The 19,600-nt window shown below is 42.6% G+C and overlaps 1 protein-coding gene across 5 annotated transcripts in view; it reads left to right on the top strand.

The window, feature by feature from the left end:
• The window catches only part of HIVEP3 (HIVEP zinc finger 3), a 469,700-nt gene that overhangs the window by 72,986 nt on the left and 377,114 nt on the right, over positions 1-19,600 (top strand). For 3 of the 5 annotated variants that reach the window (XM_040469833.1, XM_040469830.1, XM_040469835.1), the window contains exon 1: positions 17,805-18,309. The gene's annotated coding sequence lies outside the window, so the exon portion shown is untranslated. Of the gene's footprint in view, positions 1-16,805; positions 16,826-17,804; positions 18,310-19,600 lie in introns of those variants that run through there. The other 2 variants (XM_040469832.1, XM_040469831.1) reach the window with 2 other exon arrangements.

The following is a 19,600-nucleotide window of genomic DNA, read 5'->3' as shown; positions in this document are numbered from 1 at the left end:
CACTTATATGTGGACTTTTTTTGGATAAATACAATATAGTACTGTAAATGTATTTTCTGTTTCTTACGATTTTCTTTTCTCTAGCTTACTTTATTAAAGATTATATTGTATGTAATAATATATAACCTACAAAATAGGTGCTAATTGACTATGTTATTGGTAAGGCTTCCAGTCAACAGTAGGCTATTAGTTGTCGAGTTTTGAGGGAGTCAAAAGTTATACCTGGATCTTCAACTGCTCAGAGGGTTGGTGCCCATAGCCTCATGTTATCCAAGGATCAATGATGTATTTTGTTTCACACATCTAGAGAAGATGAGGTGCTATGAGAGGCAATGACAGGAGGACCTACTCTAAATTGAGTAGTAAGGGGACTCCGCTTTGGGGTGATGGCATTTAAGTTGTGACCTGAGGGAGCAGACAAGTACAAAGAGAGGACAGAGTTCTGGTGGAAGGTAAATGTGTGTGAAGGCCTGAGACAAGAAAGAGTGTTGACACTGGAGGACCTGAAAGAAAGCTGGTGCTATATACTGGACCCAGGGGTATAAACAGAAAAGAAATAGATGATTTATCCACATATGGGATTCTTTATGGAGATCTGGCCACACTACTATTATGGTTACTGGCATGGACAAATACCCATGATCTGTTGTTCAATGGGAAAAGTAGTATCCTGATTGTATAAGTATCATTCTACATAGGACTATACATTCTTTCAATCAGGACTTCCAATTTTTTTAACTTGTAAAAAAAATTTATTTTTGAGAGACAGAGCATGAACAGGGGAGGGGCAGAGAGAGAGGGAGACACAGAATCTGAAGCAGGCTCCAGGTTCTGAGCTGTCAGCAAAGAGCCTGACATGGGGCTCAAACTCCTGAGCTGCAAGATCATGGCCTGAACTGAAGTCGGGTGCTTAACTGACTGAGCCACTTGGGCGACCCTGTCAATTAGGACTTTCAGATGTGAGTCCTGGAAAGCCCAGTCAGAATTTGCTTTTTAGCAAAATAGTTATCCATTAGTCCACATATCTGAAAAGTCTGTGGGTAGGACTGCCAGACCTCTGACTTTATCAAGCGTTCAAATGTTCTAGACCAGTGCTGTCCAATAGAGACAGAATGCGAGTCATATGTATCATCACTTAAACATGTAGTCAATGCAAAACTTATTAGGGAGATATTTTACATTCATTTTTCTTACTAAGTAGTTTTGGAATCCAATGTGTCTTTTACATTTACATCATTTCTCAATTTGTACTAGTCACATTTCAATACTCAACCACTACATGTGGCTAGTGGCTACCATCTTGGACAATGCAGGTCAAGGCGTTAGATCCTCCCAATTTCAATACATGTGAGAATGAACTAGATTGTTTTCTAGAAGGCTGGGCAAAAGCTTCTTTGCATCTCATTGGTGCTAAAAAATCATGTGACCGTATTGAACTAACATTGTGACCAGGAAGAAAGTGATTTACCCCCATGATTTAGGTCCAAACATATGCTTTACCTCAGAAGTGCAGGAGAGGGATAGATCCCCCTAATTTCCATGTATGGGATAGACATTTGTTATTTTGGCCACTTGGTATTCATTTATCTGGCTTTGGGTAGTAGTGTCCACATGGAAAAGAAGACTGTTAATGAAAGTTTTCTCTGGGAAGTGAGATTCCTGGGGTTGTAAAGGGTGCTACTTTAATTTTCTGTTTTATATATTTCAGGTTTTAGTTTCTTGATTCTAGCATGTACTGTTTTATTTTTACTTTTGCTTTTAAAGAAGAGGATAGGTTTCCTTGTTCTAAAATGGTGAAGATCAAATGAGGGAATAGTATAATACCAGGGTGACCAAATGTTTTAGTTTGCCTGGGATAGTCCTGTATTTAAAGCATTATGGGTATTGGGGCACCTGGGTAGCTCCGTCAGTTAAGCATCTGATTCTTGGTGTTGTCTCAGGTTATGATCTCACGACTCGTGAGGTTGAGCCCCAAGTTGTGCCCTGAGTTGTGTTCACAGCACAGAGCCTGCTTGGGATTCTCTCTTCCTCTCTCTCTGCCCCTCCCTCACTTGCGCACACTCTCCTCCCTCTCAAAATAAATAAATAAACATGAAAAAAATGAAAGCATTCTGGATATTGATCAGGCTAATTGAGAGTTTAAAACAACATCTTGAGATTGATAGGATACTTTGATGGAAACACCTGGAAGCCCGATACAATGCAAAGCATTCACATTTTGTATTTCTCTGTACCCTCACGGAACAAGGCATTCCAAGAGTTAGTTTTTCTAATAACTGAAGCTCTCCCTTTAATCATCAAAATTTTTTAACATTAACCACTTCTGATGAAAATATTGCTCTGATGTATTACATTTTCACAATTTCTTAAGTAGAATAAATCGAACATAATGGAACTACTTTTTGACACGAGTTATTGCAGAGTTTTCCACTGGTGGACAGCCACACACTGGTGTGTTGTGAACGGATTTCAGCTGTGTGGAAATATGATTCCCCCCCTCTTGTGGAAGCCAGGTGGGGCTTGGGGGGAACAGAGGCCCCTGGACCAGTTGCCTCTGGCTGTCTTCCCCAGCATATCCTCTAAATGGATTCATTTTCTATGTGCATCTTGACTTGGGAAGGGTAGGGAAGCACTAGTTATTGCTTTGTGTTACAATTCAGAGATTTTGGCAGGGCCCCCTGGGATTCTCCTCCATCTTGGGGTGATAGAAGGTACTTCATTTACATCCACCCTTCAACTGAATTTCTCCAGATGACTACTGCCCTTTGCTCTTTGTGGCATTCTCTTCCTCTTTCCTTGATGGCAATTGCCATTGCTTCTTACTGCCTTTGCTATCGTAGTTGACACAGCTTGTTGAGGTAAGATGAACTATGCTTGAGTGTAGCTTGCCTCTCCCACCTGTAGATTTGGTAGTGGCTGTTTGCATTATTGTCTTTCACACTCGTTTCTTTGCTGTTGCTATATACCATATATTTAAGATAGTCTTAGAATGTCACATTGTGTCTCTTCATTAGAGATAGTAGATACAGAGCTCTTCATTCTTTATTTTTTCCTCAAAAAATTAAAAATAGAACTCTCCTATGACCCAGCAATTGCCCTACTAGGTATTTTTTATTTTTTATTAATTTTAAGTTGAAAAAGGTTTTATATATTTTATTTGTATTTGAGCTCCTTATTCTTTAGAGTGAATTGAGGGGCGCCTGGGTGGCTCAGTCTGTTAAGTGATTGACTTCAGCTCAGGCCATGATCTTGTGCTTCGTGGGTTCAAGCTCTGGTTAGGGCTCTGTGCTGACAGCTCAGAGCCTGGAACCTGCTTTGGATTCTGTGTCTCCCTGTCCCTCTGCCTCTCCCTCACTTGTGCTCTGTCTCTCGCTCTCTCTCAAAAATAAATAGACATTAAAAAATTATAAAAAATTAGTTGTGTTTTGTGTATATATTATATAACACATATAAATATAATTGCAAACAGACTACAAATATACTACTGGATGCAGCAGCATAATGTAGTGTTATAAGGAAGAAAAGAATATTTGGTATACACACATGTATACAGAGAGAGAGAGAGAAATTCAGAAAATATGGAGGACATTTATACCCTTTTTTCATACCAACCTCATAAAGGTCAGTTGTCATGCTCTCTCAACAAATGGTCCCTTGTTATATTCTAAAACCAAATGTCCTTCTGGCCAGACAACTGGTCTTAGCCAATAAGGCATTTCTGGTGCTTTTGTGTTCTTATGCAAGGGTGGACTTCTTCCAGCATTGTAAGTGACAGAGGGAAATACTCAATGGGCCACACGAAATCTTAACTAACATTATTTTGGGACAGTCTAGCTCAGAAGTTAAAAACAAGATCTTAGGAATCTGACCTGCGATTGAATTCTGGTTCTAGCACATACTAGCTCTGTGCATTGGACAAGTTTCATAATCCCTCTGAGTTTCAGTTTTCTCACTGAGTTTTTGTGTGATGAAATGAGAAAACATTTGTATTGTCTCTGGCCTTGTAGTAAGTGATCACTAAATGGTATTGTTCCATTGTCATTACTGTTAATAGTAGTAGTAATAATAATAATAATAATAATAATAATACATGGAGTGGTTAATGCTTAATGCAAGACTTACCTTTGGGAAAAATATCATAAATAATAAAGCATAAATATTATTTTTTGGATATTTTTGTCATTGGTCTAATTTTGTGTAATCAGTCACCCATCATATTTCTCAGTAAATGGTGCCATGTATGAAAATTCTGAAGTTTTCTTAAATGGGCTAGAAATTCCCTAGAGTTAATTTATTCTTAGCTAACCATGATGTTTGCTATGTAGTGTTATATTCTGTGCCATGCATTTGCAGACTGGTAGGTGCTTTCAGCCAGACAATTGTCCTGGATTACTGCTGACTGGTACCCAGTTTATATAGGGTCTACCTTCCACTTTATGAAAAGTCGGTACATCATTTATATTTTACTTAATTCCTATGGGGCTTTTCCTGATACCTTACATCTCTCAGAAAACAACAGATGGAGGTATTTCCAGGACATCTATCACTGCTAAAGCCCCTTAGGGAAGTTTTCAAGAAGACAATGATTATTACGGCCACCTGCCATACCTTCTCCTGATTGCTGTTGCAAAAGATGCATAAGTAGTACATTAAAAGAAGTCAAGTCCTGGCTTCTACTGACAGAGGTAGAGAGCTTAAAAGAGAATTCCTCCCAAACTTACAGCAAAAGAAATCTTGACAAACAGTGAATTCATTTTTCTTGAGCCCACTGGAGTATTGAGGTTGCTGGGAAACCAGCAGGCTCAGAATTTAGGAAGAGGCAGTTCTGCATGAAGAAATGAGACACAAGCCCTTACTTACCTGGGAAGAAGGCAGCCAGACACCTGTAAGAATTCAGCCAGAGTGATTGATGAATATGTGGAGTCTGGCTGAGTGCACACTAGCAAAAGGGGGTGAAGCTAGGGGCCCCACAAATAAAGGCATTTCTGTGTGAACCCACCATGAGCTCACATAAATGGTTGGGAGAGGCTGCAGAAAGCCTCCCTTGTGGTACATTGCTGGAGGAGAGGAACAGAAGTAGCTGTGGGAGGGGCAAAAAACTCCACTAGGACCCTTTTTTGCTATGAACAAAAGCCTTCATTTGTGTGGTATGTGTGTAAGGATGAGCACTATCATCCTTAGGTTTCTGGTGAAATCCTACTATATGTGGAGAAAGGGAACAGGAAAAAAACTCTTAACTCCTGGGGAAAATGCAGGTACACATACTAGATGTAGAAGTAACCCAGAAGAGGGGTAGGATCACTGAGAAGGCTATACCTCCGAGACTTAATGATGTAGTCCAAGACTGAGGCTTAATCAGAACAACAGAGACCACTTCCTTCCTCCGTTTATTCCCAAACCAGACTAACAAAAAAGATACAAAAATAAATTTAAAATAGAAAGACAAGATGGAACAAATAAAAAAACAGCCAGCAAGATAGTGGGTTTTAATTCAGTCATCTCAATAATCACATTAAATGTGAATGTTGTAAACACAACAGTTAAAAGAGAGAGATTGGCAGATTGGATAAAAAAAAAAAAAAAAAAAGACCAAACTACACTACAATCCACTTTAAAAATAAAGACAGATGTGTTAAAAGTAAGAGGATGGAAAAAGACATACTATGCAAACACTAACCAAAATAAAGCTGGAGTCATTATATTAATATCAGATAAAATAGACTTTAAAGGAAAGACTGTTCTCAGGAATAAAGAATGATTAAATAATTATAAACGGCACACTTCTCCAGGAAGATGTAACAATCCTGCATAGGTGTATACTTAACAACAAAGTTCTGAGATACATAATTCAAAAGCTGATGGAGTTGAAAAATGAAATAGACAGTGTTTTCTCTGTAAATGATAGAAGGTAGAAGAAGGTTAAGAGTATAATGACCTGAACAATGTTATCAACCAACTTGACCTAATTGACATTTATAGAACACTCCTCTTCATAACACATCCTTCTGAAGTGCATGTGGAACATTCACCACAAGATACTGTATTTTAGGCCGTAAAACAAATCTTAACAACTTTAAATTATTTATTTATTTATTTATTTATTTATTTATTTATTTATTGAGAGAGAGAGAGAGAGAGAGAGAGAGAGAGACAGAGAGAGAGAGAGAGAGAGTGAGTGTGAGTAGGGGAGGGGCAGAGAGAGAGAGGGAGACACAGAATCTGAAACAGGCTCCAGGCTCTGAGCTGTCAGCACAGAGCCCGACACGGGGCTCAAACTCACAAACTGTGAGATCATGACCTGAGCTGAAGTCAGCTGGTTAACTGACTGAGCCAACCAGGTGCCCCAAATCTTAACAACTTTAAAAGAATAAAAATTATGGAAGGTATGTCTATGAGCCGTAATGGAATTAAACCAGAAATCAGTAACAGAAATATACCCAGAAAACTCTAAAATATAAGGAAAATAAACAATATACATCTAAATAACCTATGTGTCAAAGGGGAAGAATTTGAAAATATTTTTAAAAAACTGAGTGAAAAGGAAATGCAGCATGTCAAATTTGTGAGATGCAGCCAAAGCAATGCTTAGGGGGAAAATTATAGCGTTAAATGATTTATATTAGAAAAGAAGAGAGGTGCCTGGGTGGCTCAGTCGGTTAAGCGTCCGACTTCAGCTCAGGTCATGATCTCACAGTTTGTGAGTTTGAGCCCCGCGTTGGGCTCTGTGCGACAGCTCAGAGCCTGGAGCCTGCTTCAGATTTTGTGTCTCCCTCTCTCTCTGCCCTTCCCCACTCATGCTCTGTCTCTCTCAAAAATAAATAAACATGAAAAAAAATTAGAAAAGGAGAAATGTCTGTAACCACTAATAGAAGCATCTATCTTTTTTTTTTTTTTAACGTTTATTTATTTTTGAGACAGAGACAGAGCATGAACGGGGGAGGGGCAGAGAGAGAGGGAGACACAGAATCGGAAGCAGGCTCCAGGCTCTGAGCCATCAGCTCAGAGCCCGAAGCGGGGCTCGAACTCACAGACCGTGAGAGATCGTGACCTGAGCTGAAGTCGGATGTGCAACCGACTGAGCCACCCAGGCGCCCCTAGAAGCATCTATCTTTAAAAAAGAGCTAGAGAAATAAGAGCAAATTAAAACTAAACCAAACAGAAGGAAGGAAATAATAAAGGGCAAAAATCAATGAATTGGAAACAGAAAAGCGATTTAGAAGTATCAGTTGAAGCAAAAGCTGGTTCTCTGAAAAGACCAATGAAATTAATAAACCTCTAGTCGGACTGACCCACCACTGAGATGGCCAGGAAACTGCACACTCGGTGCCCAGATCTCAGTTTCTAAACGCCAGTTATGGAAACGAGGACTCCTTGGAAAAGTAGGCTTTAAGACTGAGCGGGGGGAATACATGATCCTGGAGCATCATGTGGTGCCACAAAGTGAGGAAGTGCTAATCAACAACAACAAAAGAACAGGATTGTGTGAAATACAAGAGCTGTCACGAAAGAGCTCTCAGTGATCAACGCTGGAAGGATGTTAGCAATAAATAAATAGTTATAACTCAAAAAATAAAATAAACATCCATTAGTTCATATTGATAAAAACAAAAGTAGAATAATCTGGTTATTTAATGGGGAGAAAGGACAACTCTCTTTATAGAAGAATTCCAATTAATAAATATAGAGGAGTGAGGGAAATAGAAAATCACCTTCGGAACACCACAGCCATAGTTGCTCACAGTTCCCATGATGAATCCTAAAATTAGTAAGTGAAAGCTTGATTCAAAGTACCCTCCCCCAATATTTGTCAACTACAAAGGGAAAAAATAGTAACTTTATAGTGGAGAAACCTGTACGACGCTACCTTAACCAAGGGATCAAGGTTAACATCACCAGACATATTGACATTATGACCCCTTCCCTGATTTGATGTACTGAGAAAGGCACATCACTTCTATGGTATTCTTGCCGAAAACTGTAACTCCAGTCTAATCATGAGAAAACATCAGACACACCCAAATTGTGGGACAGTCTACAAAATACATGACCAGTGCTCTGCAAATGTGTCAAGGGCATGAAAGACGAGGAAAGACTGAGGAATAGTCACAGATCAGAGGAGACCCTGGAGAAATGACAACGAAATGCAGTGTGGAATCCTGGATTGAAACCTGGAACAGAAGAAGAACACTAGTGGAAAAACCGACAAAATTAGAGGAAAACTTATAGTTAATAGCATTGTACCAATATCAGTTTCCTGGTTTTGACAATTGTACTGTGGTTATGCAAAATGTTGATCAACCCCAGGGAAAGCTGGGTGAAAGGTATGTGGGACTTCTTTGTATAATCTTTTCAACTCTTCTGTAAGTCTAACATTATTTCAAAATTAAAAGAAAACAAAAATTGGGAGATCTTTTGATGAAATAGCCCCAAGGAAAGAAAGAAAGGCTCTATTGTACTATACGGGAATGACAACTGTATTTTTTATTTTATTTTTTTACTTTTTTCCTCAAAAAATGACATTTATTCAAAGAAAAGAACACAAATGATAAGATGTCCATCCCTTGGCTCCCTTCCTTCCCCTCTGAAGGGACACCTTTAGATGGTGAATGAGACTTGTTTAGAAGAGAATCTTGCACACTACCTCTGGCCCCTGTGATTCCCTGCATTCTTGGGACTTCCACTTGTTTGAAGACATCCTGTTCTTCCAGGCACTCTTTTAACTCTTTCTAGATCTTACTTTGGCTTTTTATCCATCTCAACTAGGTCTTGGAAGTGATGATGACTTTAAAATCCCTTTTTTTAAAAAAAAAGCCAATTTTCTTTCTCTAAGAGAGGGGTGAATATTTGTCCTCTTCTCTCCTTTTACTGACTGTCATCATTGGGGCCAGGGGGTGCAAATGAACAGTTCATCTTCTGATTCGAACTCTGTCTAGCCAACACAGCTTTTATTTATTTATTTGTGTGTTTGTCTGTCTGCTTAGAAATTAGATTTGCAGGGGGTGTTACCTGGGCGGCCCAGTTGGTTAAGCGTCTGACTACAGCTCAGGTCATGATCTCATGGTTCCTGGGTTCAAGTCCTGTGTTGGGCTCTGTGCTGACAGTTCAGAGCCTGGAGCCTGCTTCGGATTCTGTGTCTCCGTCTTTCCTTGTCCCTGCCCTTCTCCCACTCTGTCTCTCTCAAAAATAAATAAACACGAGGGGCGCTTGGGTGGTTCAGTCGGTTAAGCGTCTGACTTTGGCTCAGGTCATGATCTCACAGTTTGTGAGTTCGAGCCCCACGTCGGGCTCTGTGCTGACAGCTCGGAGCCTGGAGCCTGATTCAGATTCTGTGTCTCCCACTCTCTCTGCTCCTCCCCCGCTCATGCTCTGTCTCTCTCTCAAAAATAAATAAATATTTTAAAAAATTAAAAAGAAATAAACATGAAAAAAAATTAAAAAAAAAAAGAAATTAGATTTGCAGGGAAGCATGACCTCTATAGCACTCTTTGTCTTATACTATGCTGTTTTATACTCTTACGTTTTTGTAAGACCCCTGAAGGCAAGTGAGTTTTTGATATTAGGTGAATATAATGAATTACATATAATTTATGGTGTTTGTTCATGATCTTTGCTAATCAGACCTCTTTTCCAGTCTGACTGAAATTTCCAATCCTGCTACTATGGTTTTTTTACGTCCCTCTTTGGAATTGTGGCCCTCCTATAGAAGTTTGGGAGTACCTAAATTTTTCCAAAACTCCCCAGGAATTTTGATATGCAATCTCAAACAGGATCCTCAGGCTTCCAGGGACTTTCACTCACATATTTTCTTAATTTATCTTAATATTACTTCTTTCTTTTATTCATAAATTTATGACTGTTCCATTTAGGGCACTGATTCTAAACAGGGTCAGAGATTTTTCCAATCTCTGTGTTTGTAAAAACACTCCTGCTGGAGAGTCTGTGTGCCTCCTGGTGACATTCAGTGTCTCCCATGGATTTGGGGGTCCCTGATGGGTGTCCTCACATCTGAGGTTGCAGCAGGTAGAATGGTTAAGAACCAGTGCTATAAGGTTTTGTCGTGTGCATGTGTGCTTGTGCCCACGTGCGTGTGTACGTGCCTGCATGACTTTAGATCCCAAATTATTTACTTTTAGGTAAGCAGATGCAAGAAGGGGGATCCATCATGGCCTTCGCTGTTTACTTTTTTCTGCATTGGAAACCACCCCGCCGGCCCCCAAACAAACTGAATGATGTAAAAAGAAGGCCTTGAGCCATCCAGCCTGTTCTACTTTAACCAGTGAAAGCTGCTCTAAGGAATTTAGAAGAAAACCACAATTAACTTCATTTGGCTCTCATCTTGAGTGTCACATTAAGAATTATCTGACCTTACCTCTGGTGGGCAGGCTATCCTTTTTGGAGTGATTTGGTAACATATTTTCTGCTTTTATCATGATATCTTCCCTCTTTATCTTTGGAAGAGGAAAGAGCGTGCCATGACGTGGGAATCAAATGAACCTAGGGTTTAATCCTCATCTGATGATTACTGCATCTGACCTCAGACAAAGAACATAAGCCTCATATTCATCATCTGCAAAGTAGGGGAAAGTCTGGCTTAGAGGGTTGTGGTAAGCGTAATATAGCCCTAGTTTATCAAAAAGGAAACCAAGGCAAGAAAGGATTAAGCAATTAACTCAAGGTCCACAGACTTTGAACCCAGATGGTCTGACACTACTCAGAACCTGCCTACCAGGTCCTTCTGCCATGCAGCTCTACAGAGGGCCAACATGAACTTACTTCTGATCTGTCTCAAGATGACCCACTGTAGATGTGTCTGAAAATACTGTCCAGTGTCCTACATTGGACAATTCTTGAGTTAGGTGCTTAGAATATTTTTATCTTTGACCGTGAGCCTGGCAAGGATGCTGACAGCATATTTTTCAGGTATCCAAAGAGAGGGTGGGTTTGTACATGGACTTAGGCAAAGAGGGATTTGCATGGGCTATAGTTTTCTGCCCCAGCAGGAGGTGTTCCTGGTGACTGCTTCAAAAAACTAATATTATCACTTTAAAAAATGAATGAGTGGGTCACCTGGGTGGCTCAGTTGGTTAAGTGTCTGACTTTGGCTCAGGTCAGGGTCTCACAGTTACTGAGTTTGAGCCCCACATCAGGCTCTGTGCTAATAGCTCAGAGCCTGGAGCCTGCTTCAGATTCTGTGTCTCCCTCTCTCTCTCTGCCCCTTCCCTCTGTCTCTCTCTCTCTCAAAAATAAACATTAAAAAATTAAAAAAAAAAAAGAAAAAAACATAAACGAGTAAGTGAATGAGTGAAGTATTTAATAACTGACATAACAACAGAGAAATTCTCAGCAGAGTGCCTGGAACATAGTAAGCTCTTCATAACTCTCGTCTCCACCCTCAGTCACCTCCTTCTCCTTCATTTGATCTTAGCTTAATATGTTATTTCTTTCCCCATAAACTGAGGTCACTGTCCTTTCCATTATATTATCGTTAATCTCAGTCCAGTATTGAAGAGCACTGATTTTCGGGTGCTACAGCTAAAGTGCCTTTCAGAGTGATGTGAAATTAGAAAGGATGGAAGCTACTTTGGATGACAGAACTGGGTCCCAGGCATCAGGATAAAAGGATGCACTGATTCTCACACTCTGAAATATAATGGGGCTAAATGTAAGGTCTTGTGATGGGGTCCAGAAAATTAACTGCATGAAAGCAGAATGGGAGAGATGTGTGGCTTAGCGGTCACAAATGTAAAAGATACTTGGGAGATGAAATTGATAGTTGTAGTGGTTATGACACAGATTCAGTTGCTGTCATCGACCTAAAATAACAATGGTGTAAATAAATGAAAACTTTATTTCTCCCTCACAAACTGAGAACAAGCAGTACAGGGTGAAACAACAGCAGTAGAAACCCAGGATCCTTCTATCTTGTTGCTCGGCCAGACTTCATACACAAGGCTATCAGGTTCACGTTCCAGTCACCGGGAGAGGAAAAGAGGGAAGGGAGGGCATGATCTTTTCCTTTAAGAGCAGGACTAGTACATTCTACAATTCACATCTGCTTTTATCCCACTGGCTAGAAACCAGTCTTCTAGCCACACCTTCCTACAAGGTAGGCTGGGAAATGTAGTCTTTTTTTAAAAATTAAAAAAAAATTTTTTTTTAAGGTGTATTCATTTTTCGGAGACAGAGAGAGAACGTGAGTGGGGGAGGGGCAGAGAGCGAGAGGAGACTCAGAATCCGAAGCAGGCTCCAGTCTCCGAGCTGTCAGCACATAGCCCCACACGGGTCTTGAACTCATGGACCACAAGATCATGACCTGAGCCGAAGTCGGAGGCTTAATTGACTGAGCCACCCAGACACCCCAGGCTGGGAAATGTAGTCTTTAACTGGTAGTCATGTTCCTAGCTAAAAATTTTACTGCTAGGTATGGAGAGGAGAATGAATACTGATTGAACAATTAGAAGACTTACAGTTAAGTCAGTATGATACAATAGTGCAATTTGTTTGCAAAAAAAAAAAAAAAAGTCTTGGGCAATATTACATTGTGTTGATAGAAGAATAGTATCTTCTGGAAACTGGAGTTGGGAAATATTTTCTGAAAAGAGCCAAATAGTAAATATTTTAGTCTTTGCAGACCATGTATGGTTGGTGTTGCAAATTTTTTCCTATTGTTGTTTTTTAATATAATCCATTAAACATGTAAAAATCATTTTTAGCTCATGGACTAGAAAAAAATAGCCTTACCAAGGGCTATAATTCGCCAATTCCTATTACAGAGCATCGATGGTGATGAGCGTGGAATCAAGCCCTAAGATGTGAAAAATATGTTCAGGGTTGATGATCAAGATGATGAGGAGGGGACTCTGGATGAATTTGCAAGAGCAATTATTGAAGGCATTGATTGCTTTTAGTTTGGAGAAGCTAAGACTTTTGATGGCATTGTTTTCAGATTTTGAATGACAGTTACGTAGTTAGTATGTTTCCAAAGGGAGGAACTGGAATCAGTGAGAGGATGCTCTGGAGACAGACTGGGGCCCAGCATAAGGAAGGTCTTTCTCATTTATGGAGCCCTTATTGCCAGGCACTGTTCTAAGCACTTTACATAGATGGTCTTACTTTATTCTCAACAATCCCATCAGGTAGGTCCCATTTTTACCTCTACTTTCCAGATAAGACAAGGCAACATTAGAAGGTTATATAACTTGCCTAGGCATATAGGCTACTAAGCAGTAGAGTCATAGTAACTACAACCCTCTACTGCCTTCTTGCATGCAAATTAAATGAAATTAGAGATGTATATAATTTAGCAGGCACTTAGAGGCAGAAGAAGTGTTGTTGCAGGTGATAATCATTATTATAAGCCATAGGAAGTACCCTGTCTCTCGTAATGGTGCTTGTATTGGTTTCCTGTGTAACAGATGACCAAAAACTTGGTGGCTGAAAACAATGTATTTATTTGTTTTGGGTTCTGGAGGCCAGAAATCTGAAAGCAGTTTTATTGGGCTGAGATCAAGGGGTCATCAGGGCTGTGCTCCTTCCATAGCCTCTAGGGGCAGAATCTGTTCCTGGCCTCTTCCAAGCTTATGGTGGCTTCTCTGTTTCCTTGGCTTGTGGCCACATCACTACAGCCTCAGCCTTTGTGGTCACATCGCCTTCGCCTCTCTGCGCTCTGCCTCTCCCTTATAAGGATATGTTGATTACATGTAGGGCCCTCACAGATAATTCACTATAATCTCCCCATCTCATGACCCTTAAATAAGTCACACTTTTTGCCATGATCCATTCAGTTCCCCCATTCTTTTTTTTTTTTTCTCAATATTCTTGGCTAATGGCTCTTCTGCTGTTTTTGTTTGTCATTGTGTATTTCAACCTAAAAACTTCTTATTATCATTGTAATGTGGTTGTGGGAAGAGAGGAGATAGATGGAATTGTAATTGTCTGTCTTTCATGATGATCCTCTCATCCTATTTTTTATTCTGGTGATTTTACTTACTCATCTCCATTGAGATTTTCCATTTTTGTTGTTGTTGTTGAAATCATGGAAGTTTAATTCCATATCTCTTTCTCTCCCTCTCTGTCTGCCTAATATTTCAAAACTTACAACAATTAAACTTTACAACCACACGATCAATTATTTTTATACTTTACCATACCTTTGATTGCTTTAGTTCTCATTATACTTGCCTATATAACATATCTTCTCCTTTCTTGAGTTCATTATTCTGGCTTTTTTTTTTTTTTTTTGGCCAGAATAGATCTTCAAGTAATTTTTTAAAAATTTAATAAAGGGTATTGGGGTGATATAATTTCTGTGTCTTGGAACATGCCTTTCTTTTGTCATCACAATAAGAGAAATTATAGTTTGGCAGCTGGTAGAATTCTTGAGTTACGATAATATTCTCTTAGAATTCTATAAAAATCGTGCCACTGTCTTTGATCAGTGCATTGAAGATGAGAAATATGTCAATCTGATTTTCTTTTATTTTTTTAAATTTTTAATGTTTTTATTTTATTTTTGAGAGAGAGAGAGAGAGAGAGAGAGAGAGAGAGAGAGCATGAGCAGGGGAGGGGCAGAGAGGGAGACACAGAACCTGAAGCAGGCTCCAGGCTCTGAGCATCAGCACAGAGCCCGATGTGGGGCTCGAACCCACGAACCCGGGGCTTGAACCCACGAACCACGAGATCATGACCTGAGCAGAAGTCAGAGGCTTTACTAACTGAGCCACCCGGGCGCTTCAATGATTTTCTTTTCTTTTAAGCAGCCTGAGTTTTCTCTCCTATCAGGAAGTTTGTAGTTACTTCTCCCTGTTTTTGGAGGATCAGCCCACATCCTCAGCAGTATTCTGCTGCCTGGCACTTAGACTTATATGATCTAAGGCCTAAAGTCTTTCTTCAGCTCAAGGAAATGATCTTCAATTTCTTCCTTAATTATTGCTTTCCCCTTCATTAACGATGTTGTCTCTTTCTGGAACTCCTATTTATTAGACTAATTTTGAATATTCTGGATCTCTCTGTTATATATTGTGTCTAATGTGTTTATTTCAAATAACCTTCTCCTCCTCCTCCTCCTTCTCCTCATCCCATAACAAGCTGGGGTCCTGCCCCAATTCAGCCTCTACTTCTACCCATATAAGGGACAAACTTCCACTTTCCCAAGATGTTTCGGAGTAGCTGCCGTTCTGTGTGGAGAGAACCATCTTAGTTCCTGATGTTCTTTAATTTGCTTCTGAACTGATGCCCAGGACTCTCTCGTTCACACTCTGATCTGCTGAGCTTGGGATTTTCCAAGACCCTTCTCTGGAAACCTATGCACTTTCTTCTTAAGAAGTCTGTGCAGAACTGTGAGCTTATCAGCACCAATCAGCTTTTCCTCACCCACAATCCACCGACTTTACATCTTCCTTATTTTCTACAAAATGTTGCCTTTATTGACAGCATCTTTCTCTGATCCGCAACACTGCCACTCATGTTTTGGTCATTATCTCTATCTCTATATAGCTGTACCTATATCTATATCTATATATGTTTTTTTTTTTTTGAGGAGTGGGAGTAAATGTATATGCCCAATTTACCATCCCAGAGATCAAAAGCCCCAGAGTGGAAATACAGGGTAATGAAGCATCATCTGGGTTCTGGACCAAATGACCTTGCAGCCTCTTCTAGCTCTGGGAGGCTTTTCTCTGAAATCTAAAGAATAAAGCAGCATAATGAAAGGTTTGAGAATCAACTTTCACAAAAAGGTCCAGAGAGATAGGGTTTAATTTAGTCAGGAGAACAGAGTGAGGTAGGCAAATGGCGAGTCACATTAAGCCTGCTGAAGATAGGGCAAGAGAGACTAAGCTTAAATTACAGCCACAGTGACCCAGGTTGGTCACTACAAAGACCATTTAACTCTCAAACACTTGTGTGACATCATGAGGCATTGCAAAACCCAGGGAAAAAGCTTCCTTCTCCGGTGAGTTTTCTGGAGGGTAAGGGCTGTTCTGTTTAAGGGAAGAGAATGGGCTGAGCCTCCTTCCAGGTTCCCTGGCAGCCTTGGGGTATTATAATTATGACACCTTGGTGCACGTGATGTTGGATGGGGAATAAAGCAGCAGATAAACTCCCAAAAGTAAAAAACAAAAACAAAAACAAAAAAAACTCGTGTTTTCACCTAGCCTTGCTGAAAGATATATATTTTTAAATGTGAGAGACTGTTTTTGTCAGGAACACTAGCTCCAAATCTTTAGAACCGAATGGAGACATCTTTAATTTCTTCCCCAACATGCTGGGAGGAATGGGGTTTTCAGCGGCCCCCTCTCTCCCTGCAGCTGGAGGTTGCTGGAGACTCGTCCACATGTCCTGGCAGTCCCTTCCCCCAGGGCTGGGTACAAGAGAAGCTGGGAGAGGGTAAGGGGGCAGACTAGGGAAAGGAGTGCAGGGCTCCCTGTGGTAGGTCTGAGCCTTGTCACACTGCCTTTTGGGCTGAGGTCGCTGGTGGCCACGGGAGAGCCAGTTCCAACCTGTGTGGCTGGTGACATTTCCGGCTGCCAGTGCCCAGCCAATCAGTGACATGCCCAGCTAGCTGGGGGCGATGACACATGAAATATGATAATTTTCTGCCAAAGAGCCCTGGAAGCAGGGAGAGAAGAGTGTGTGTGTGTGTGTGTGTGTGTGTGTGTGTGCGCGTGTGGCTGGGAGGGATCAGCACAGGCTGTGCCTGCCACAAGGTGGGAGGCGGACAGTGCATTGGTTTTGGTAGTTTGCCAAGGGAAGGAGTGGGATCTGATGTAGGGCGGGAGGGACATGCCCAGGGAGTGTCTGTAGGCACATCAGGGATGCTTTTCAGGTAAGCTACTGCTGCCACAGCTGAGTGGGAATCTGAGAAGAAGCAGCCAGTGCCATTAGGAAGGTCTAGGACTCCCCGGATAAAAAAGAAACTGCAAAGGGCATTTTCCTTCCTTTCAGACACGAGTGAGGTTAGGAGTTTTGGGTTCTTCTTGGTGCTACCTCTTGAAAAGCCAAACCAAAACTGGAATAACTACTATCCAAGTGGCTCAAGTACTTAATGAATAATTTTTTAAAAAAATTTGGGATGGAGGTTATCTCCCCCTCCCCCATTGCATTTTTCTACCTCTGGGCTCAACCCAGCCCTGGGGGGCGGGAAGGGTTGTTAACAAAATCTTGAAGAAGGGCCTAAGTCTGAATCTTAGAGACTCTGAAGGCCCAGGTGGTAGTTTGGATTCTGGATTCTGGTTGAAAAAGAAAATGTCTTGGAATAAGACCTGGTCCTAGATTACATGATCCTTTAGAAGTAGTGCTAGAACACTTCTTTAGTTTGAGGACCTGGGACCTGAGGCTGGAGGGCAAGGGATAGGGCAAGGAGGGCCCTGTGGTTAACTCCGAAGTGGCCGAAGTCCCTACTTCCTTCAGCCCCTTTGGCAGGCTTCCAGGTCTTTTGACAGCAGTTAGGGGCTTGTGAGGGGTGTCACCCGTGCTGACAGGAGTCCCTTGCATTGTCTGACCCGGTGAATGTGTATGTTCAGAAGTGAAGGATCATAGTGTTTGCATAACATGCTGATTAGTCACTGAGGAGCCCATCACTGCAATAAATGTGTCTCTAGTTTTATACCTTGCATTTGCAGCCCCCCCCCCCCCCGCCCCATCTTGTTAAAAAGCCACAGATGAAATCATGATCACTTTGTGCAAGTCTGCCCTGTGGCTTTAGGCCTGGGACCGGCTTCCTGCTCTCGGAGTAAGAGCTATTCGGAAGTGGTAATTGGTGTACTGTACCTTTAAAAGGTTAAAACCTCGCTCAAAAAAGGTCTGGACTCATAGTGGAAAAGACAAGCGAGGCATGGGTTGGCTCTGGATTCAGAAAACAGCTGCTGATTAGATTCTGTGTCTGCGGGCTGAATTCATTCCGTGTTTTTCAGCAGCAGGAATTCAAGAGGGATGCCGCTGTTTGGGTTTCTGATCGTGATTTATATTTATTCAGAGGAATAACAGAGGGTGGATCTGTTCCCGGCGCGAGCATGCTCACAACCAGCCGACTCTCCCATTATCCAGCTGCCTAGTTTGGTGCTTCGATGTACATGTACATTCCGTGTGCATATGTGTGTATACAAACACGCACGCATGCCTGGACGGACATACGTATGCACAGGTTATTTTTTAAGGACAATTCTTTCAATAAGGTCTTTACCCCTTACTTGAAACAGGTGTTCATGAAAAAAATGCACAAAATCCTGACTGGCCGGAATAATTCATGAAGAAGGGGCTGGATCCGTGGGTCAGAGAACACAGGACCAGTTTGCCATCCCAAGGCCGAAGGTAGGGGACTCTGGATTTTTATTCGGCGGATGGATTCCTTGCGCATGATTTTATTTATTGTGCTTTTGCCTGCGGCCGCCTCGGGAGAAATGAAATAGCGGGCTGCGATTCCATCTTGACGTTGCCTTTCTTGGGCAAGGTGTCCGGGTGGGCGGTCGCGCGGCGTGCGGTGCCCTGGGCGGGCTGAGCGGCTGCTCGGCCTGGTGCCGGGGGAGCGGCGCGAGCCTCAAGTGACCCCCGCGCGTCAATCCCGGCGGCCGCGGCTGTAACCCTGTGCGCGCCGCGCGCTCCGCGCTCGCCCGCCGCCGCCCTGCACCCGAGCCACCGGCTCGCCAGGGAGCAACCCTCCCCCCCCCCCCCACTCCCCCGCCCTGGCGATCGCCTCGCCACCCGCCGCGGCACCTGCGCTTCCTGCTGCCACCCGGGCTGCCGCCCCGGGATGGTTCGGGAGTCACCGGAGCGGTCTCCGCTGCCCAAAAGGAGGTTGGGGTGATGCCAGGGGCCAAGGCAGAGGGGGAGCTTCCGCCTCTCCCCTTACAGCCCCCCTCCCGTTACTGGAGCAGAGCAAGCTGCCTCCCCTCCAAACAAAACCGAACAGTAACCAAACTCCTGCTCTGCTGGGGATTCTTGCCCCTCTCCAAGTTGTGCCCCACATGTTACCGTCTTTTAACGCTGGACACCCTGGTGACACTGAGGGGCCCCGGCTGAGACTGCGCGGGCTGCCGGAGGACTGCCGAGCGTGGCGGACAGCCTGAACCCGCGTAGCCTGGGACCCAAGTGATGTGGAGGAGCTGGGAGGCTGGGTGTTGATTTCCTTGAACGTGGCTGCTTCGGTTTTCCGTTGCAGGTCAGGACAACTTCTGTGGTTCCGCCCGCCCTTGAACTTTGGGGGCAATGATTGCAGGCAGGAGGGTCTGTTTCTGGCAGCCCTTGGCATTGTCACCGCAGGAGCCAGGTGCCCCGCCCCCCCTTCCCCTGCCACATCGGTGCGCTTCGGTTGTGTTAAACCTGGCTTGTTTTCTGGGCTTCGGGGGTGGGGAGATGGGGGGGTGCGCTGAGAATGGGGTGTGTGCGCTGAACTGATCTCCACGAACGTTCTCCAGCCCTCGTCTGTGTGATTATGTAACCCCAACTAATGATCAGACCCTGCGCCCGAGCAGCTCCCCATTATTTCCTGGGCCTCCCCCGGACTGAAGGAGCTGGGTCCCACGTTTAAGATGTTTTTATGTAACTGTGTGTATGCTGGGGGCAGGGAGAGTGTGGGAAAACGTGGAACAATCAGAGCACCTTC

This window comes from Herpailurus yagouaroundi, unplaced genomic scaffold (genome assembly GCF_014898765.1).
Source record: "Herpailurus yagouaroundi ecotype Mexico unplaced genomic scaffold, PumYag 77, whole genome shotgun sequence".
Classification (NCBI taxonomy): Eukaryota; Metazoa; Chordata; class Mammalia; order Carnivora; family Felidae; genus Herpailurus; species Herpailurus yagouaroundi.
Note: the sequence above shows the minus strand (reverse complement) of the source record. Positions and strands in the feature narration are given on the sequence as shown.